The sequence below is a fragment of the Lepisosteus platostomus genome, chromosome 22, assembly GCF_059453375.1.
Source record: "Lepisosteus platostomus isolate fLepPlt1 chromosome 22, fLepPlt1.hap1, whole genome shotgun sequence".
NCBI lineage: Eukaryota > Metazoa > Chordata > Actinopteri > Semionotiformes > Lepisosteidae > Lepisosteus > Lepisosteus platostomus.
The window spans coordinates 1,262,585-1,284,465 of NC_142632.1; the positions used below are offsets into that span (position 1 = coordinate 1,262,585).

At 49.8% G+C, this 21,881-nt stretch overlaps 6 non-coding genes and 2 pseudogenes across 6 annotated transcripts; 5 read left to right on the top strand and 3 right to left on the bottom strand.

Moving 5' to 3' along the window:
• The first annotated feature begins 4,470 nt into the window (after window positions 1-4,470).
• Window positions 4,471-4,587, top strand: LOC148642686 (U5 spliceosomal RNA). Its single transcript, XR_015929310.1, has one exon. It is a non-coding gene; the product is annotated as a U5 spliceosomal RNA (small nuclear RNA).
• Window positions 4,588-4,817: 230 nt separating this feature from the next.
• On the top strand, window positions 4,818-4,959 carry LOC148642687 (U4 spliceosomal RNA). The gene has a single exon (XR_015929494.1). It is a non-coding gene; the product is annotated as a U4 spliceosomal RNA (small nuclear RNA).
• Window positions 4,960-6,299: 1,340 nt separating this feature from the next.
• On the top strand, window positions 6,300-6,416 carry LOC148642688 (U4 spliceosomal RNA; annotated as a pseudogene).
• Window positions 6,417-9,782: 3,366 nt separating this feature from the next.
• On the bottom strand, window positions 9,783-9,901 carry LOC148642689 (5S ribosomal RNA). Its single transcript, XR_015929195.1, has one exon. It is a non-coding gene; the product is annotated as a 5S ribosomal RNA (ribosomal RNA).
• Window positions 9,902-16,841: 6,940 nt separating this feature from the next.
• Window positions 16,842-17,013, top strand: LOC148642690 (U1 spliceosomal RNA). The gene has a single exon (XR_015929142.1). It is a non-coding gene; the product is annotated as a U1 spliceosomal RNA (small nuclear RNA).
• A 635-nt stretch (window positions 17,014-17,648) lies between these two features.
• LOC148642691 (5S ribosomal RNA) lies at window positions 17,649-17,767 on the bottom strand (annotated as a pseudogene).
• A 1,809-nt stretch (window positions 17,768-19,576) lies between these two features.
• LOC148642692 (U1 spliceosomal RNA) lies at window positions 19,577-19,740 on the top strand. Its single transcript, XR_015929455.1, has one exon. It is a non-coding gene; the product is annotated as a U1 spliceosomal RNA (small nuclear RNA).
• Window positions 19,741-20,375: 635 nt separating this feature from the next.
• Window positions 20,376-20,494, bottom strand: LOC148642693 (5S ribosomal RNA). The gene has a single exon (XR_015929160.1). It is a non-coding gene; the product is annotated as a 5S ribosomal RNA (ribosomal RNA).
• Window positions 20,495-21,881: the final 1,387 nt, after the last annotated feature.

Below are 21,881 nucleotides of genomic sequence, written 5' to 3' on the forward strand. Positions count from 1 at the left end.
CCCTATTTTATCTTTAGTTTTGTATTTAACTTATTATATGATAGTCAGACTTAATGTATATTTGAACAATGAAAATATATTTTTACAAGATTTTACATTCACTTTAATGCACTTAAAATTAATATGGTTAATAATAGTAAACTGTAACATGCTGTAACAAGATCGGTTAAACTGCGAAGAAAATGCTTTCAGAGAAAATGTTTCAGTTGTGAAGAACATAGATGTCCAATGCAATTTCAACCAAACCTGTTCCCACACACCCTGCCCCCACTACCATTAGAATATACACAAACATTTTAGCGTTTCATTCTGAGCAGAAGACCCTCACACCTGAAGAGTGCTGGCTGTGACGAATTAAACCGGTTTTACAGGTTTCAATCACAGACCATGTGACATGGGACTCAGTAAACTAACACACAGCGCCACTGGATTTGATAATACCTAACCAAAATCCGCAATATGGAAACAGAACCTGTGTAATTGTTGATAGATGATGTACTCGTAACATTTTTTCAAGACGAACTACAACATTTAAAAAATGACTTGTATGTACTTGATATCTCTAATCAATCCACGGGTCCCAGCACAAAACGAAACTAAAACGCATACCGTTTCGCGCTTCTTATTAGTTGCTCAAAAGTAATTTGACCATATGAAATGCATAATATAAACCTAGAAACATATACGTGAGCAGTACTTAAGCACCGTAGTATCGGTGTTAAGACATACCTCTCAAATACTGTAAATCAAGTTAAAAATATCTCAAGACCGATTCTGGTCGTTATGAAACCATGTTTCGTGTATGTTTTCTTTTTCATCTTGAAATAACTCATTTCTAAATACCTTTTTCACTGTTAACATCTTGCAGCAACTTTGCGACAAAATATACACTCTGACAGTTCATCCTGCTACCAACATTAAATAAAACAAATCTTAAGATTTCTATATTTATGTCTTTATTTAGTGGTTTCATTAGTGACAAAGACTAAACTTTCTTGGAAAAATGTATTTTATGTGTTGCGGAAAAAACTGACTTGCTTTAACAAAATATGTTTACAAATCCTTTCACCTGGCATTTTCGTAGTTAGAAATTATGGAACGCTCTGTTAAAAGCAAGGGAGTTTTTATGTCCATTGCAGTTCTTTTGCAACATGAATATAATTATATCGTTATTAATTTCTTGAGATACGCGATTCCATATTATATTCCCTTTTAATCAAATTCTAAAAGTATGCTTGTTGACTCTGGTATCACGTTAGTTAAAGACTTCGAAGCTTACAATGGTTAGGGAGAAATGGAATACTGGTGTGTATTTTTTTCTTTAAAGTACCAAGACCAGCTATATACTGTATGTTTACGTTCCAAAATTAATATCGTTTATGGCCTTCACACGCGTTACAGTATGCTCCTATTCTTTTTATGCTCAGCTACTAAGATTTCCCTTCAGTGGCAAAATTCAATATCTACAACGGGCACAGTAAAGACGTTTACAGTAAGTCTTTCTACGACAGACCAATGGACCACGAGTGCCCCTGTCGGTCAACCAATCACGCACCGCCTACCGGTCAAAGGCCTTTTCTAGGTCTACACTTAAAATGCACAGAGGGAGGGAGCGATCCTCTGAGTACAGACAGACATCCCTCAACAAGGCCAGGTTGTCGCTCATCAGGCGTCCTGCTATCCCACAAGTCTGTTCTTTCCCTACCAGTGAGGCCACTACATTTTGTAGGCGCAGGAAAAGGGCTTTGGACAGGATCTTAGTGTCCACGCCTAACAGGCTGAGGGGTCTCCAGTTCTTTATGTCATTCTTTGCTCCTTTCTTAAACAAGAGAGAGATAGTGCCTTCTCTTAAGGAGTCAGGCAGCAATTCTGTCTTATAGCTTTCCACGAATAGGAGCAGTAGCGGATCCTGAAGCAGATCCCAAAAGGTGCAATAAAATTCTTTAGGGAGCCCGTCAGCACCCGGAGTTTTCCCCTTCTGTAAGCTCTCCATAGCCTGTCTCAGCTCTTCTACTGTCAAATCCCTCTCAAGTACTTCCCTATCTTCTTCACTCAAAACGTTTTCTAGCTTTGAGGTAAAAAAAATGAATTTCTTCATCCTTTAACTCTGTAGAGCTGTACAGTCTTGAGTAGAAGGCCTCGGTGCAGGAGAGGATAGCACTCGGCTCTGTTCTCTCTCGTCCCTCCTCATCAACTACACTTTCCATGACAGACTTGGAGCCTACCACTTTCCTGAAAAAGAAGCGAGTACACTTCTCATTTTCTTCCAAGAACTGCACTCTGCTTCTTAACAGCACTCCTCAACTACTTTCTTCGGCTATGCTCCGGATGTCCTTTTTTAAAAGGGCGATATCCTCGAGCACATCGAAGCCACTGTGCAGCGTCGTGTAGAGACGCTGCAGCTGCCTCTGTTTCCTGGCTAGCACTCCTCTCCGTCTGGCAGCAGCCTTCCTTCCCTCAGCCATGAAAAAGGCCTTTGTCCTCACCTTCACCTCCTCCCACCACTCTCCTACTGACCCGTACAGACACTGCAAGGACAGCCACTGTGATAGTTTCTCCTTGTAGCGGGATACTACCCCCTCGTTCTCTAGCAGCTTTGTGTTGAGTTTCCAGAGGCCTGGGCCAAAGACAGTCCCGCCCTGGAGTTCCACTCTACACCCTAAAGCCTGATGATCTGAGAAGAAGACAGGCTGAAGAGTGACCCCAACAACTTTCACTCTCTCTGAGACAAAGCAATAGTCAATTCTGGAGCTGCTATTCCTCCCTGACCATGTATATCCTGCTGTTGTGGGATATATACATCTATATGTGTCTGAGAGTTTAAAGTCTTTTCTGTCTCACTAGTTACCTTCTTCTTTTTCTTTTTCTTCTTACCAATTTCCTGCCAGCCATCCTCTGAATGAGCCTTCATCAGGGTGGCAGCAGTAAAAGCATTCACGGAGTCCATTTCAAGGAAGGGGGTAGAGGGAGGGGTGGAGGGGTTCCAGCTGTCCCCATCGCCATGCTCTCCTTCCTCCTCGCTCGGGGAGAAAACAGAGTCATTTTTCCTTTTCCTCAAGTCCAGCTCCTGGGAGCACTGAGGGGAAAGGGGTGCAGCCAATGCACCAGTCTCCTCTTCCCCCTCACCCACCAGCTGCTGCAGATCCTCCGTGATGGACTGGATGGAGGAGAGGAGGGCATCTGTAGCACTTGCAGAGTCTGAGAAAAGCAGCTCCGCTGAATCCTGGGTCTCCTCGCTGGACCCGCTCCACCGGGGGGCCCCACACTGGCCTCGTTCTGAGGAGCAGGAATGGGGGAGGGGTCCTCGCTGTTCTCGGGGGTTTTCAAACCCTCGTGCTTGTCTGGTGCAGTCTGCGGTTGTGGGGGCGTAGTGGATTTCTCTTCCACCGGCCCCAGCACCACAGCAGGACTGATCCTGGCTGGAGCCTGAGACTCTTTGTCCAACAAGGGTTCTTTGTTTGACTTGTTGTTTGCTTTGGCTTTTCGGGCCGGTTTGGCTGAAACAAGCACTGCCTCATCCTTTCTCATTTTGAGTTTATTGGCGTAGGCGTGAGGGCAGTTCTTAAAAACGTGTCCTTCCGAGCCACATAAATTGCACTTTGGCAGCATTGAACAGTCAGAGGCTAAATGTCCCTGTTTGCCACAGGTCTTGCAGCATTTCACAGTGCAGGACGATGCCAGGTGTCCCACAGCACCACAGCGCCGACACACCTTTGGTTGTCCCACATAAAAAACATAGCCATTGCAGGCGCCCAGCCGGATTGTAGAGGGCAGGTGCCTTAAGCCTCCATTTACATTGTCCGGTAGCAAGCAAACCTCGAATTTCCTTGCTCCTGTTTTTATACCGTCAACATCTCTAACCTCAGTTCCATGGTGGACGATGCAGTACTGGTTAAGCCAGGTGTGAATGTCCTCCGTCTTTGCCAGTTCCGAGAACACAACAACATGCACCGTTTTCCTCTCTCTCCGTGTCAGAGGCTGCAAGATGATCTTCTCAAGGGCAGGAACTTTCCCTCTTTTTGCCTCAAACACATCCACACATTGTTCAAACAGAGAATAGGTAGCAAAAACAACCTCAGATGCTTTCTGACCTGGGAGAGCGAAGATGAAATCCAAGTGCCGAGGTTCAAAGCCAAGTTCCTTCTGTAACACTTTTCTGCTGAACTGCATACGATCCATGAAGAGGTCACCCAAAAGCTCAAAACGTACAGCATTCTTGCGGGATCCAAAGGTTGCCATCTCAAACTGCAAAACAAACACTGCTTCCACAAAACAAGAAAACAATCCAACTACTCCAACTACAGGCTGATCAAGGTATCTCCCCTGCCAGGTAAGCCGAGAGCCGCAGGCGATGAGCCCGGAGCTGAACGGGCCCCACTGGCTCGTTTGTAAGGCCAGGTGCATTACCAACCACGACCGGCAGGGCAGAGGCCTTGAAGGCGGCCTGGGCTCCTGCAGCTGTCCAGCCACGCACTCTGGTTTCTCTTCATCTCTTACAAATCTTTTGCCTTTTACTAAAGATTTCCATGGAGAGGAGCATGAATGAGTTCCATACAATTTTTGTGCTTCCCTGCCTTCGGGTGGGGCGCAGCTGGGCTGGTCAAAGAGAGAAAACAAAACCGCTCACAATCGCTCTTATTACGGCGACTGTGACCGTTTGCTCTGCGAGTCCTCGGTCTCCGCCTGTCTGATTGGCGCTCTTTTCTTTGGGAGGCGGGAAGTGTCCGGCCGCAAATATGAAGCGTTACAGCAACGACATGCCATGAGACGATTGACAACGATTTCCATAGGATCCCCGCGGTTGCCTGGCAACCGTCAGCTTTGCGCAGTGGCAGTATCATAGCCTGTGAGGTATAGCCGAGGCGCGATTATTGCTAGTTGAAAACTTTTCCCAATACCCCGCTTCCGCCGGTTTGCAATACAATCGGCGAAAACAATTTTCGACAGTCTCGTCAGAGACTGAGCAAGGTGTTTAAAGACAGATTTTGTCATGGTAACATCACGGTAGAAAGAAACAAGCTTCTTACGTCTCAACAGAAACGCTCTTTAGCTCTTTCAGCGTTATGCAGAGAACAGCGTCTGTCGAGATCACGTTTGAGTCAGCGCGAAACGCCGTGTGCTGTCAGTTTGATTTCATATTGCTCGTAGGGCGCCCGGCTTTTGTCTGTCAAACGTTAGGTTGCGCTTCTTAATGCTGCATCGTCGGCATGAGTGGAGCTTTTTAATTGTCTGTACTTGTCTTACTGCGCCCCATAAGAAATCGTTTGTCCCCGTTCAAAAGAGATTGTGCGATGTCCTGCAGCGTTCGCAAAGCAAACCTTTGACAGTTTGAAAAGAGGAATTTATTCTGCTTCCTGTGCGTGCAGTAGTTACAAAGTTGAACGTCTTTACACGATCTGCTGCAGTTTTCAGTGGGCGGGCTTTGTCAGATGGCTTGGAAAAACGCACTGTGTTTCGGCTCGGGAAACATCATGAGCAGTGTCCTGCATGTTTTCTGTGTATAGCTGTCTTTTAACGCATACAGAATTCATTCGAAATCATTGATTTCTCCAATTAACAAGGGACCTCCCTTTTTGAACCTGCGAGAAGCATTCTTTCAATGTAACAGATTTACTCCGAGGAAAGGCAGCATGACATTGAGAGTAGCTCAAGCTTTCAGCACCCGTATCGGGCTGCGTGTATGCAGACACCGCTCAGAATCCCCTGTAAGATTCTCCCTCACTTCCGTTGTGCAGTGCTTTACCTCTTTCAAAAGGCTTCACTTTCCTAGTCACATTCCAAGGCTCATCGAACCCGGGCTGTTTCCTCCAGCGGTATAGTATTGCAGTGAGACAGCACGATGCCTGCAAGACTATGTCACGCTAAACGCCACAAATTGTGTTTGTCCGTTCGTGTCAGTCGTCCTGCAGCCACGGGAAGTGGGACACAAACATGCTGCAATGCTTTCAGGACGTTAGGATTTGTTTATGCAACATCCGAGAAGAGTACTTGTGGCTTGAATGTGAACTGTACGTGCCCGCCCCCTTTCCTCTGTAGTGCATGAGTTCCTCCCGGCATGCCCTTCGTCATTGTTCTGTCATCTTGTATTTAAAGGGTTGTATTTCTGCTGCTGAAAATAAGCAACGGTTTTCTCACAACGCCCTTTGTTCCCGACGGAGCCCTTGTCTGTCATGAAATTCTTCAAAACCTCAAGCTAGAAGAAGAAGAAGACGACAAATATGAAGCGTTACCGCAACGACATGCCATGAGACGATCGATAACGATTTCCATAGGATCCCCGCGGTTGCCTGGCAACCGTCAGCTTTGCGCAGTGGCAGTATTGTAGCCTGTGAGGTTTAGCCGAGGCGCAATTATTGCTAGTTGAAAACTTTTGCAATACAATCGTCGAAAGCAATTTTTGACAGTCTCGTCAGTGCGTGACATAGTCTTACAGGCATCGTGCTGTCTAACTGCAATACTATACCGCTGGAGGAAACAGCCCGGGTTCAATGAGCCTTGGAATGTGACTAGGAAAGTGAAGCCTTTTGAAAGAGGTAATGTCGACGCTTTTTTAACAGAGTACCAAAAAAGCGTCTTTTTTGAAGGCCTGGGCACTGAGCATTGTTGGTTCAGTGGTAGAATTCTCGCTTCTCACGCGGTAGGCTCTGATTCGATTCCCAGCCAAAGCAGTGGCTTTTGCAGCGAGCGGCTCCATCACTTGCATCCCCTTGCAACTCGCAACTGAAAACCCACTGAAGCTAAGCAGGTGAGCCAGGTCAGTACCCGGATGAGGGTGAGCTACAGGGAAAAACAAAGTTTCCAGCTGGAAGCGGTGTTAATGGTGCCGGCGGGGGGGGCGCTCACCCTGAGGTCTGTGCGGGTCCCAATGCCCCAGCATAGTGACGGAGACGCTGTGTTGTAAAAGGGCGCTGTCTCTTGGATGAGATGTAAAACTGAGGTCACAGCGCTCTGTGGTCATTAAAAATGACCACCAAAACCTTTGACAAAAGCTCTTGGTAATTGATGGTCTTCAATAATGCTTCTCCTTTAGGTACATTTTAAATCAGCTGAAAAATGCTGTGAAATGGGGGGTCACTTCACGCCAGTGTAGGATTTGGGTTACAAGAACTATAAAACTGCACGAGAAAGCCCGTACACTGAATTACACGGCTTTCAATTCAAAGGAGGGCAAAAGAAATTCCCTGAGTTCGATTTTCTGCAGCCCAGAGAGGATTGCTGTTGTGAGGCTGGTTAGCTCAGTTGGTTAGAGCTAATAACACCAAGGTTGTGGGTTCGAGTCCCATACGGGCCAGGTCCTTTTCTCCTCTCTTACAAAAGCTGTTAGGTTCCTTTCTGTGGTGAGATGGGTTGTCATGCAACGCTGCTACATAGTGCCGACAGACAATTAAATGACAAAAATGAAGAGAGTTAAAGCAGCTGGAAAGATTTTCTTACAACTTTTGAGCTGACACAGTTTTGGAAAATGTTTTCTTCACGCTGCACTGTACCACATAGGCAGCCAAGAGTCTCCAAAACAAAACAGAATTGACAGTCATATAATGTCCATTAACCCCGGTTTTAAACACAGCATCATGTCTGCCATCATAAGAATATGAGTCCAATATTTTAGAATATAGTCAGAATGTCTTCTAACCTTACCTGTGGTGTCTTTAATCCCTATTGCTCAATGCATGATGTACGTACTGCATACATGTGTCTTGAGAATGAGGAATGGGCCCCTGAGACATTTACCTGTTTCACAAATGATCGTATTTTACTAGAGATTCTGTTTGGGATTCAGATGTGCATTCGGACAGCAATTCCTTTCAAGAAATGATACGTTCTGGATGAGGTCAAAGGTGCTGGAACACTGTATTTAGGATGTATTTGCAGTGATTGTGTCTCCTGCTTCAACGCAGTGATATATAGATGTGCTCCTGTAATTTATTGGTACATGCCCAGGGCAGTAAGTTGTCTGAGGATTTATTTCCAGACGGCATAGAGCAGTGAAGCAGTGAAGTAGTGCAACACACTGGATCATTATATTATTAGAATCTATTCTACTTAAATTATTACATTATACACAACTTGAGCTCTCAGCACCGTACTGAGCCCAGGTGTTTTTCTAAAGCTGTCAGGTGCAGTTCATTTACATGAAGGAAATCTCTTACTGGGTACGATTACAATGCAGTAAGTAGCACAGACTACTTAGGGAGTAGGCTGATGTGTTTAAAAACAACCAGCGCCAGGCAGGAGTCGAACCTCCAAACTCCTAATCCATAGTCAGACACATTATCCATTGCACCACTGGCCCTCGTGTGACACTGCAGGGCTGTAACCCAGTGAGCTTAGCACTGCAACTAGTAAAATATTACCCCCGGTCCATTCTTTTCCAAAAGTGAGAAACACCTGTTTTCTACATTTTGTCTGTTTTAAAACCATATCTCTTTAAACCAAACCAAGAGTTTGTCTTTTGCACTGATATTCTGATTCATTTCGATTTCAAAGAAAAAAAAAACATTACCTTCCAAAGCATCATAAAATTGTCCCTTCCTCCAGACTCTACTTCTCTCTTGTAGTAGTACAGCAGACCTGTAGTAGTGCAGCTGAGCCCGACTCATGGTAAAGTGGAAAAAAATATGCCCTCAACATGAGATTTACTCTGGAGTGAGGATAGTTGTTACCTTCTTATCGTTGAAACGGATGTATGTGATGTGGCGACTAGGTTCTTCTCCATTAGCAGGCTTAAGGTTAAAGAAAAAAACATTGCTGACTTCTTTTTTTTTTGCCAGCCGCGAGCGCTGATTAGCGAGGTTTGTATTTCATGTTTTGCAAGTTGCATCTATTTTAAGAAAAACAAGTCGTTCAAGACAGGAAATGAATACTTGCATTTCATTAAGTCTAGACGTATGCGGTTGTCCATAATGACCAGTTCTGTTCGAGAACACAGAACAAAAAAAGGCACCGCTGGGATTCGGACCCAGGATTTTCTGTTTACTAGACAGGCGCTTTAACCAACTAAGCCACGGTGCCCCGGGAGTGCTGTCCTTTTGCAGCCACTTGGACACACCACTCAGACACATCTGCATTCGGTGTGTGCTCCGCCTGCTCGCTGAGCAAGTTGCCACCTTTACATACAATAGCAACATCGACACCAAGAGAAAGGATGACAAATGGCTTTTATCTGGAACTTTTCATGTCCAAGGAGCTCAATGTGCTTTCTGTGTACAACAGGGCCACTGAACTCCACACTGGCCACTGAACCACAGCAGTGGCTTGCTGGCTTGACATCTCCCAAGGAAAATGTTGAAATCGCATGTGGAACAGGAAAATGACCCTCGAGTATGAGGGAAAAAAAGAAAAAGATCAACTGGAGTGCGCCAACCCATGTCAGGACAGCCCAGTTTCCTAGACGAGGTGGCCGAGTGGTTACTGTATGCTGAGTCTAAAGACAGTTTCACCCGTTTTCTGATTGCTCGGTTCTGTACCAGTGCAGACATGTCAAACAGTGAATGGCTGTACCTCTATTGTATCCGTGCTCAATGAATGAAATCGGTAACAAATGAATATATGTCTAGTTATACGAAAAACGAGTGGTTTATCGACTCATCTTCATTTGCAGATTTAGAGGCAGCTTCGATATTCGTTTTACAGACGGGGTTTTTTTTTTAATATGGGTCACACACATGCCACAGCAACAAAACATCTCTAGAGATGAGGCTATAGATCACATTTCCATCCTGCAGGTTTTCCTCCCAAAGCCTACGGCACCAACGGCGACCCCTGCTGGCCGGGAGAGCAAAAGCTTACAGCACCTGGTATTCCCAGGCAGTCTCCCATCCAAGTACTAACCAGGCCCAACGCTGCTTAGCTTCCGAGATCAGACGAGATCGGGCGTGTTCAGGGTGGTGTGGCCATAAGCGAAAGCCCCGGCGCCTGACTCGCTACTTGAAGCTGTGTGTGGCGGGGGTTCCGTGCCCCCCGAGCGGGACTGAAGGATCGTTCGTGTGCAACTCTTTGGAAAGGAGCTGCTTTCCAAATCGCATTGCGTGCCTGGATGTTGGCGAATGCGCTCCCTTGTGTTGGCTCGTCCCGCACTGGAGGAGGACAAACAATCTGCACGGAGGAGCACCAGGCAAGTCTTCACCAGACAAAAACCTCCAGTGCACAGCACTCTGGAAACATTTCGGGGCTTTCGCGTGTTTATTTCAGCACGTAAAGCGCACCGGTCCAACACGTCGGCCGGGCGCGCGGCGTCTCCGCCCTTTTGTGGCCTTGCGGCGTCAGAGCAAGAGGCTCCTTCTCGCTGCCCTTCCGCTGTGTTGCAGGGCCCCGAGAGGGAACCCGGAGCGCGCACTTTGTGGGGGGCGGGGGACCGCGTTCGCGCTCTGCCCCCGGTCTCTTGCGCGAGTACTAAATCTCACGGACAGGGGGGCCTCGTCATTGATTGTTACAGGTGAGACGGGGATTAGGAGGAGACCCCGACTGATGGGTAAAGGGGAGCACTAACACCAGAGGGACACCCCCGGCGTCTCTTTTTGAGAGACGCCCTGGGGTTTCCTAATGGCCAAGGAGGGTCGGGACCTCGGTTTGACGCCTCCCCCGAAGGACGGCGCCTGTTTGTGCAGCAGAGTGTCGCCATCAGGAGGCTGGGGCGTAAGAGAGCCACACAGCCCGCAGGGTGAGCGCTCCCTACTGGTCCCAGTCACACCTCTTGCAGGAGCAGCAGCAACCGGAGCTTTTCCGGGGTGGAATCTCCCATCCGGGTGCCGGCCAGGCTCACACCTGCTGGGCTGCCCCGGGGGTGAGCCCAGTCGAGAGTCGCAGGGCCAGATCTAGTCACCGGGGAGAAACGATACAAGTGAAGGATTGCTCGGCTCTCGGCACTTGAAAAGACCGACAAATGTCTCGTTCCCGCCGGAGCTGAATGTACCCGCATGTGTGGTGTCGTCTTCTTCCCCCGCCCCGCTGTGTTTGCTGTATTGTCTCTGAAGCCGGCCCCCCCGAGACGAGACGGGCTGTTCCTGTGCCCCAATTAACACTTTACAGGTGCCATTCCCCGGCATTGTGGCCATTGTCGGTGCTCACACGCGATAAGATAAGGCGGAGGAGAGCGGGGCATGCCCAGGGGCAGACATTCAAGGAGGGGGCAGTGCGAGGTGAGGTGAGGTGCGACACGCCAGAGCCCCGACGCAGCTAATGCGGAGCACTTGTTGGACTGGCATCGAAAGGACGTGTGCGCACGGAGCGAGCCTTCCCTGCGGCGGAGCGCGGGAACTTTCTCCCCCCCTCCCGCTGCAGGAGTTGTGTGCACTGCAGCGGTGCCGAGAGAAAAGCACAGAAGGCAGCAGGCTCTGGAGAGCAGGTAAGAGACGGAGCCTTGTGGGCAGGCGAGCAGGCCCGTTTTTTGGAAATTGCTGAAAAGGTTTGTTCGGTGTGTGGCAGGCGCACGTCGCGAGCTTGCGTGGCGATCTGCCGGTCTGGAGTTATGCAAATGAGGCCGAATTGCATCCCGGGACATGCTGCGAATGCGCAACGGCGACTGCAGATGTGTAGGAAACGGCGCGCTCGTTTTCTCGTTTTGCCCACACTTTTGAGTGTTAGTGTGGCGTGTGAGTGTGTGAAAGAGTGGGCCCAGCAGGAGGCGGTGGCGTGCGGGGCGAGGAGGTGGCCTAGGCTGCGCGATTTGTGCTGTGGGTGCGGGCCGCTTGCAGGGGCCTGTTTAACTCATACTTACCTGGCAGGGGAGATACCTTGATCAGCCTGTAGGTGGAGTAGTTGGATTGTTTTTCTTTTGTTGGAAGCAGTGTTCAATTTGCGGTTTTTGAAATGGCAACCTTTGGATCCCGTAAGAATGCTGTACGTTTTGAGCTCTTGGACGACCTCTTCATGGATCGTATGCAGTTCAGCAGAAAAGTGTTACAGAAGGAACTTGGCTTTGAACCTCGGCACTTGGATTTCATCTTCGCTCTCCCAGATCAGAAAGCATTTGAGGTTGTATTTGCTACCTATCCTCTGTTTGAACAATGCGTGGATGTGTTTGAGGCAAAAAGAGGCAAAGTTCCTGCACTTGAGAAGATCAACTTGCAGCCTCTGACACAGAGAGAGAGGAAAACGGTGCATGTTGTTATGTTCTCGGAACTGGCAAAGACGGAGGACATTCACACCTGGCTTAACCAGTACTGCACCGTCCACCATGGAACTGAGGTTAGAGATGTTGATGGTATAAAAACAGGAGCAAGGAAATTCGAGGTTCGCTTGCTACCGGACAGCGTAAATGGAGGCTTAAGGCACCTGCCCTCTACAATCCGGCTGGGCGCCTGCAATGGCTATGTGTTTTATGTGGGACAACCAAAGGTGTGTCGGCGCTGTGGTGCTGTGGGACACCTGGCATCGTCCTGCACTGTGAAATGCTGCAAGACCTGTGGCAAACAGGGACATTTAGCCTCTGACTGTTCAATGCTGCCAAAGTGCAATTTATGTGGCTCGGAAGGACACGTTTTTAAGAACTGCCCTCACGCCTACGCCAATAAACTCAAAATGAGAAAGGATGAGGCAGTGCTTGTTTCAGCCAAACCGGCCCGAAAATCCAAAGCAAACAACAAGTCAAACAAAGAACCCTTGTTGGACAATGACTCTCAGCCTCCAGCCAGGATCAGTCCTGCTGTGGCTCCGGGGCTGGTGGAAGAGAAATCCACTACGCCCCCACAACCGCAGACTGCACCAGACAAGCACGAGGGTTTGAAAACCCCCGAGAACAGCGAGGACCCCTCCCCCACTCCTGCTCCTCAGAACGAGGGCCAGTGTGGGGCCCCCCGGTGGAGCGGGTCCAGCGAGGATACCCAGGATTCAGCGGAGCTGCTTTTCTCAGACTCTGCAAGTGCTACAGATGCCCTCCTCTCCTCCATCCAGTCCATCACGGAGGATCTGCAGCAGCTGGTGGGTGAGGGGGAAGAGGAGACTGGTGCATCGGCTGCACCCCTTTCCCCTCAGTGCTCCCAGGAGCTGGACTTGAGGAAAAGAAAAAATGACTCTGTTTTCTCCCCGAGCGAGGAGGAAGGAGAGCATGGCGATGGGGACAGCTGGAACCTCTCCACCCCTCCCTCTACCCCCTTCCTTGAAATGGACTCTGTGAACGCTTTTACTGCTGCCACCCTGATGAAGGCTCATTCAGAGGATGGCTGGCAGGAAATTGGTAAGAAGAAAAAGAAAAAGAAAAAGGTAACAGGTGAGACCGAAGAGAAATGTGTTTTGTAAAGACTGGTTCCACTTTCTTATGTAATATGGCTCTTAACATAATTTCTCTTAACACAAGAGGTATCAATGACAGAGTTAAATGCCAGTCTGTCTTTGATTACCTCCAGCAGAGAGAGGGAGATGTGTTGATGTTGCAGGAGTGTGCTTTAGCCTATCAAGAGAGGTATAAAAGTTTTGAAGATAGGTGGGATAAAGGGCCTTCTGTTTGGTCAGGGGACAATAACAACAGAGCCTCTGGCGTGGCCATTCTTTTCAAAGGATGGGCATTCAAATTGAAAAGTATTCAGAGGGTCATAGATGGCAGGTTGCTGTGTGTGGATGTGGAATGGGGGACCGTTAACCTGCGGCTAATCAATGTGTATTGCCCTACTGACGTAGGAGGAAGGGTGGAGCTACTCAAGGCACTCTCCCCCCTATTGTTATGCAGCACAGACGTGATAGTGGGAGGGGATTTTAATTGTATCTTAGAGCACACAGACAGGCAGTCTAGCTCGCCGATAAAATTGGATTCCAGCTCACTGGCCCTGCAAAACTTAGTTCAAGACTTTAAACTCTCAGACACATATAGATGTGTATATCCCACAACAGCAGGATATACATGGTCAGGGAGGAATAGCAGCTCCAGAATTGACTATTGCTTTGTCTCAGAGAGAGTGAAAGTTGTTGGGGTCACTCTTCAGCCTGTCTTCTTCTCAGATCATCAGGCTTTAGGGTGTAGAGTGGAACTCCAGGGCGGGACTGTCTTTGGCCCAGGCCTCTGGAAACTCAACACAAAGCTGCTAGAGAACGAGGGGGTAGTATCCCGCTACAAGGAGAAACTATCACAGTGGCTGTCCTTGCAGTGTCTGTACGGGTCAGTAGGAGAGTGGTGGGAGGAGGTGAAGGTGAGGACAAAGGCCTTTTTCATGGCTGAGGGAAGGAAGGCTGCTGCCAGACGGAGAGGAGTGCTAGCCAGGAAACAGAGGCAGCTGCAGCGTCTCTACACGATGCTGCACAGTGGCTTCGATGTGCTCGAGGATATCGCCCTTTTAAAAAAGGACATCCGGAGCATAGCCGAAGAAAGTAGTCGAGGAGTGCTGTTAAGAAGCAGAGTGCAGTTCTTGGAAGAAAATGAGAAGTGTACTCGCTTCTTTTTCAGGAAAGTGGTAGGCTCCAAGACTGTCATGGAAAGTGTAGTTGATGAGGAGGGACGAGAGAGAACAGAGCCGAGTGCTATCCTCTCCTGCACCGAGGCCTTCTACTCAAGACTGTACAGCTCTACAGAGGTAAAGGATGAAGATATTCATTTTTTTACCTCAAAGCTAGAAAACATTTTGAGTGAAGAAGATAGGGAAGTACTTGAGAGGGATTTGACAGTAGAAGAGCTGAGACAGGCTATGGAGAGCTTACAGAAGGGGAAAACTCCGGGTGCTGACGGGCTCCCTAAAGAATTTTATTGCACCTTTTGGGATCTGCTTCAGGATCCGCTACTGCTCCTATTCGAGGAAAGCTACAAGACAGAATTGCTGCCTGACTCCTTAAGAGAAGGCACTATCTCTCTCTTGTTTAAGAAAGGAGCAAAAAATGACATAAAGAACTGGAGACCCCTCAGCCTGTTAGGCGTGGACACTAAGATCCTGTCCAAAGCCCTTTTCCTGCGCCTACAAAATGTAGTGGCCTCACTGGTAGGGAAAGAACAGACTTGTGGGATAGCAGGACGCCTGATGAGCGACAACCTGGCCTTGTTGAGGGATGTCTGTCTGTACTCTGAGGATCGCTCCCTCCCTCTGTGCATTTTAGGTGTAGACCTAGAAAAGGCCTTTGACCGCCTAAACCGGCAGTACTTAACATCGGTACTTGAGCACATGAAGTTTGGCCCCATCATGAGAAAGTGGATTAACCTGCTGTACACAGGTAGCAACAGCAGAGTCATGGTTAATGGCAATAGATCACGCACCTTTGAAGTCTGTTCAGGGGTGAGGCAGGGCTGCCCATTATCCCCCTTGTTATTCGTTTTGGCTATGGAGCCCTTAGCCTGTGCCTTGCGCCAGGATCAGGCCATTAATGGGATACCAGTGCCTGGAAGTGGGGGAGGAGAGGTAAAGACATCTCTATACATGGATGACGTCACCCTGCTCCTCTCTGACAATGCCTCAATTAGCAGAGCTCTGCAGTGCTGTGATCGGTTCTCTTTGGCTTCCTCCGCAAAAATTAACACATCTAAGAGTGAGATTTTTTATCAGAACTGGAGGGAGCCAAAAGAAGGACATGATCTCAGGCTGCAAGAGAAGAGAATTAAGGTCCTGGGGGTGTATTTTGGAGAAGAGATGGGAACAGTAAATTGGCAGAACAAATTGCCAATCTTAAACAAAAAACTGATGCAATGGAAGGACCGAGACCTCACCATGACAGGGAAGGTGCTGGTCATCAAAGCCGAGCTCTTGCCTGTCTTGAATTTTCTGGCTTCTACCTTCCCAATCCCACACCGTGTTGCGGCGGTGCTGAGGAGATTGATGTTTCAATTTCTATGGGGTGGGAAGCAGGAAAGACTCAGAAGGGAAATAATGTACAGGCCGCTACCCTCAGGGGGGAAGTCTGTCCCAGATATTGCTACGAAGCTGCTGTGCATTTTCCTGGCCTCTGTGCTGAGAGGCTTTGCAACAGCACCTGCAGCGCGTACCTGGACTTATTTTTCCAGGCTCTGGGTAGGTAGGGAGGTGTTCAGAGTGTGGGGTGTCAGACCCAAGCTGGACGTCCCACTCTCTGACACATGCCCTGCAATTTATGGGACAGTTAAAAGTTTTCTAAGATCTCACCCAATTGGCCATATTCCCCTCCGAGATGTCAGCGTCCAAAAACTGGAAGATTTAGTAGCACCCCAGAACAATAGGCAGACCCCTGTGGGCATTTTAACATCAGCCCAAACAAGGAAGGTGTGGAAACACACATCCTCTAAATTTCTGTGCAACATTCACAGAGATTTAGCCTGGAGTGTCGTCCACCAGTGCTTACCGGTACGAACTTTCTTGTACCGTAGGGGCCTCACCCCCAGCCCTCGCTGCGTTAGGGTGGGCTGCGGCGAGGAGGAGACTGTGACCCATCTCCTGTGGTCCTGCTTTTTTGCTAAGGCCTTCTGGGCACAGTTTGAAGATTGGTTGCAGGCTCTCTCGCCCCAATTTACCCTGACCGCTGCTTTCATCATATACGGCATCTCTCCTGTCAAACTTCCCCCTGACGTGTTTGACAGGATCTGGGCCGTGGTGAACAGTGGGAAAGACGCCCTGTGGAGAGTGAGGAACATGGGGCTGTTCAAAGGCATCGAGGTCCCAGTCAAGGCAGCAGGTAGCCTGGCCCTGTTCATCACCCGAGAGAACTATTACCTCAGAGATCTGTGGAGAGAAGGGAGGGAGGAAGCAGAAAATCTGTGGGAAATAGAGGGCATTGGACAGTATCTCAAGAAACTGTGAAAAACATTATCATGTTTAAATAAAGAATGTGATTTGCACCAGAAAAAAAGAAAATTGTTGCTATGTAACTGTTACCGTGTCAAAATGTAATGAGATGTGATCATATATACTGTTTTAAGTATGTATATTAATGTAAAGCTTTCTGATTTGTGATTTCCTGTATTTTTTTGTGAAAAGAAAATAAAGTTCTTAAAAATCGAAAAATCGGTTCACCCAGGGCGAGGCTCGGCCATTGCACTCCGGCTGTGCTGACCCCTGCGAATTCCCCAAATGTGGGAATCTCGACTGCATAATTTCTGGTAGTGGGGGACTGCGTTCGCGCTCTCCCCTGATGTGCTTGGTCCAAAATCAGATACGGGAGGGTTAGGACACCACGAGCTGCGTGGCTGCGGAAGGATCCCGGTTCGACAGGAGTGGACGCCGCTGCTGGTTCTCGCTGGCTTTTAGTTAGGGGTCCGGAGAAGCATCTCAAGCTAGTTCCACTACTCTTTCCGGACGTTCATTCCCTTTTCAAAGTCAGTCGTTTTGCTGTAGTCTGCGTTCTTTAGGCTGATTATCGAGGTTAGCCTTTATTTGGTCATGGGGGGCCTCGGTACTGTATGCTGAGTCTAAAGACAGTTTCACCCGTTTTCTGATTGCTCGGTTCTGTACCAGTGCAGACATGTCAAACAGTGAATGGCTGTACCTCTATTGTATCCGTGCTCAATGAATGAAATCGGTAACAAATGAATATATGTCTAGTTATACGAAAAACGAGTGGTTTATCGATTCATCTTCATTTGCAGATTTAGAGGCAGCTTCGATATTCGTTTTACAGACGGGGTTTTTTTTTTAATATGGGTCACACACATGCCACAGCAACAAAACATCTCTAGAGATGAGGCTATAGATCACCTTTCCATCCTGCAGGTTTTCCTCCCAAAGCCTACGGCACCAACGGCGACCCCTGCTGGCCGGGAGAGCAAAAGCTTACAGCACCTGGTATTCCCAGGCAGTCCCCCATCCAAGTACTAACCAGGCACGACGCTGCTTAGCTTCCGAGATCAGACGAGATCAGGCGTGTTCAGGGTGGTGTGGCCGTAAGCGAAAGCCCCAGCGCCTGACTCGCTACTTGAAGCTGTGTGTGGCGGGGGTTCCGTGCCCCCCGAGCGGGACTGAAGGATCGTTCGTGTGCAACTCTTTGGAAAGGAGCTGCTTTCCATATCGCATTGCGTGCCTGGATGTTGGCGAATGCGCTCCCTTGTGTTGGCTCGTCCCGCACTGGAGGAGGACAAACAATCTGCACGGAGGAGCACCAGGCAAGTCTTCACCAGACAAAAACCTCCAGTGCACAGCACTCTGGAAACATTTCGGGGCTTTCGCGTGTTTATTTCAGCACTTAAAAAGCGCACCGGTCCAACACGTCGGCCGGGCGCGCGGCGCCTCCGCCCTCTTGTGGCGTTGCGGCGCCAGAGCAAGAGGCTCCTTCTCGCTTCCCTTCCGCTGTGTTGCAGGGCCCCGAGAGGGAACCCGGAGCGCGCACTTTGTGGGGGGCGGGGGACCGCGTTCGCGCTCTGCCCCCGGTCTCTTGCGCGAGTACTAAATCTCACGGACAGGGGGGCCTCGTCATTGATTGTTACAGGTGAGACGGGGATTAGGAGGAGACCCCGACTGATGGGTAAAGGGGAGCACTAACACCAGAGGGACACCCCCGGCGTCTCTTTTTGAGAGACGCCCTGGGGTTTCCTAATGGCCAAGGAGGGTCGGGACCTCGGTTTGACGCCTCCCCCGAAGGACGGCGCCTGTTTGTGCAGCAGAGTGTCGCCATCAGGAGGCTGGGGCGTAAGAGAGCCACACAGCCCGCAGGGTGAGCGCTCCCTACTGGTCCCAGTCACACCTCTTGCAGGAGCAGCAGCAACCGGAGCTTTTCCGGGGTGGAATCTCCCATCCGGGTGCCGGCCAGGCTCACACCTGCTGGGCTGCCCCGGGGGTGAGCCCAGTCGAGAGTCGCAGGGCCAGATCTAGTCACCGGGGAGAAACGATACAAGTGAAGGATTGCTCGGCTCTCGGCACTTGAAAAGACCGACAAATGTCTCGTTCCCGCCGGAGCTGAATGTACCCGCATGTGTGGTGTCGTCTTCTTCCCCCGCCCCGCTGTGTTTGCTGTATTGTCTCTGAAGCCGGCCCCCCCGAGACGAGACGGGCTGTTCCTGTGCCCCAATTAACACTTTACAGGTGCCATTCCCCGGCATTGTGGCCATTGTCGGTGCTTACACGCGGTAAGATAAGGCGGAGGAGAGCGGGGCATGCCCAGGGGCAGACATTCAAGGAGGGGGCAGTGCGAGGTGAGGTGAGGTGCGACACGCCGGAGCCCCGACGCAGCTAATGCGGAGCACTTGTTGGACTGGCATCGAAAGGACGTGTGCGCACGGAGCGAGCCTTCCCTGCGGCGGAGCGCGGGAACTTTCTCCCCCCCTCCCGCTGCAGGAGTTGTGTGCACTGCAGCGGTGCCGAGAGAAAAGCACAGAAGGCAGCAGGCTCTGGAGAGCAGGTAAGAGACGGAGCCTTGTGGGCAGGCGAGCAGGCCCGTTTTTTGGAAATTGCTGAAAAGGTTTGTTCGGTGTGTGGCAGGCGCACGTCGCGAGCTTGCGTGGCGATCTGCCGGTCTGGAGTTATGCAAATGAGGCCGAATTGCATCCCGGGACATGCTGCGAATGCGCAACGGCGACTGCAGATGTGTAGGAAACGGCGCGCTTGTTTTCTCGTTTTGCCCACACTTTGGAGTGTTAGTGTGGCGTGTGAGTGTGTGAAAGAGTGGGCCCAGCAGGAGGCGGTGGCGTGCGGGGCGAGGAGGTGGCCTAGGCTGCGCGATTTGTGCTGTGGGTGCGGGCCGCTTGCAGGGGCCTGTTTAACTCATACTTACCTGGCAGGGGAGATACCTTGATCAAGAAGGAGGTCCACCCAGGGCGAGGCTCGGCCATTGCACTCCGGCTGTGCTGACACCTGCGAATTCCCCAAATGTGGGAATCTCGACTGCATAATTTCTGGTAGTGGGGGACTGCGTTCGCGCTCTCCCCTGATGTGCTTGGTCCAAAATCAGATACGGGAGGGTTAGGACACCACGAGCTGCGTGGCTGCGGAAGGATCCCGGTTCGACAGGAGTGGACGCCGCTGCTGGTTCTCGCTGGCTTTTAGTTAGGGGTCCGGAGAAGCATCTCAAGCTAGTTCCACTACTCTTTCCGGACGTTCATTCCCTTTTCAAAGTCAGTCGTTTTGCTGTAGTCTGCGTTCTTTAGGCTGATTATCGAGGTTAGCCTTTATTTGGTCATGGGGGGCCTCGGTACTGTATGCTGAGTCTAAAGACAGTTTCACCCGTTTTCTGATTGCTCGGTTCTGTACCAGTGCAGACATGTCAAACAGTGAATGGCTGTACCTCTATTGTATCCGTGCTCAATGAATGAAATCGGTAACAAATGAATATATGTCTAGTTATACGAAAAACGAGTGGTTTATCGACTCATCTTCATTTGCAGATTTAGAGGCAGCTTCGATATTCGTTTTACAGACGGGGTTTTTTTTTGAATATGGGTCACACACATGCCACAGCAACAAAACATCTCTAGAGATGAGGCTATAGATCACCTTTCCATCCTGCAGGTTTTCCTCCCAAAGCCTACGGCACCAACGGCGACCCCTGCTGGCCGGGAGAGCAAAAGCTTACAGCACCTGGTATTCCCAGGCAGTCTCCCATCCAAGTACTAACCAGGCCCAACGCTGCTTAGCTTCCGAGATCAGACGAGATCGGGCGTGTTCAGGGTGGTGTGGCCGTAAGCGAAAGCCCCGGCGCCTGACTCGCTACTTGAAGCTGTGTGTGGCGGGGGTTCCGTGCCCCCCGAGCGGGACTGAAGGATCGTTCGTGTGCAACTCTTTGGAAAGGAGCTGCTTTCCAAATCGCATTGCGTGCCTGGATGTTGGCGAATGCGCTCCCTTGTGTTGGCTCGTCCCGCACTGGAGGAGGACAAACAATCTGCACGGAGGAGCACCAGGCAAGTCTTCACCAGACAAAAACCTCCAGTGCACAGCACTCTGGAAACATTTCGGGGCTTTCGCGTGTTTATTTCAGCACTTAAAAAGCGCACCGGTCCAACACGTCGGCCGGGCGCGCGGCGCCTCCGCCCTCTTGTGGCCTTGCGGCGTCAGAGCAAGAGGCTCCTTCTCGCTGCCCTTCCGCTGTGTTGCAGGGCCCCGAGAGGGAACCCGGAGCACGCACTTTGTGGGGGGCGGGGGACCGCGTTCGCGCTCTGCCCCCGGTCTCTTGCGCGAGTACTAAATCTCACGGACAGGGGGGCCTCGTCATTGATTGTTACAGGTGAGACGGGGATTAGGAGGAGACCCCGACTGATGGGTAAAGGGGAGCACTGAAGAAAGATGTGAAGACGGGGGTTTGAATTTAATCTTTTCTGTAGGGGGTTTAGACTTCCAAGTCACAAGCAGGGGTTTATGGCAGGAAAGGGGGTTAACTGATAAGGATTGCAGATGCCAGCTAGGAACCCCCCTGGGTGTAATGTTAAACTGACCATTTGCCCAGAACATCATAAACTGGCCAAATACCATGAACCCCCCTCTTTACCATCAGACCGAGTGACGTCAGAAACGGAGAAGAGAACTGTATATAACCCAAAAGTTTGTAACAGTACGGGGAACAATACTTCGGTTTTGTTGTTTCTTGCGGGAAACAAGACTTCGGCTTTATTGTTCCTTGCATGCAATAAACTCATCTGTTTTACTTCATCTCGGGATCAAGAACCTTATTTCTTCTGTTACAACAAATTTGGCGTAGTCGGCGGATGCTCCAGAAGGCGCAGAACTTCCCATCGGCAGGAGAGACGGTCAGCGCGCACATAACTAAGAGGTAAGGACTCCTCTTTTATTTAAAAGTCCCGACTCTCTCTGACCGATTGGGAAATCTCTGCTCCCTGCGAGAATCGCCCGAGATGACGGAGTAAACGTGAGTTTCTGAATTCCTCTGGCCCGGGGAAGGCACCGGTGTATGTAATGGGTTGTTTGCTGTAAGCCCAGAATTTGGTCTGGCAGGGGTTCCGCGGTATTGTGTACAGGCGTTCGAAGCTGGTGTATGCCTTCATTGCGCGTGGAGTTTTGAACGGGTTTTGGACCCTTACCGTGAAGTTCAGGACTGGTGTGGGTCTTAATTGCACCCGG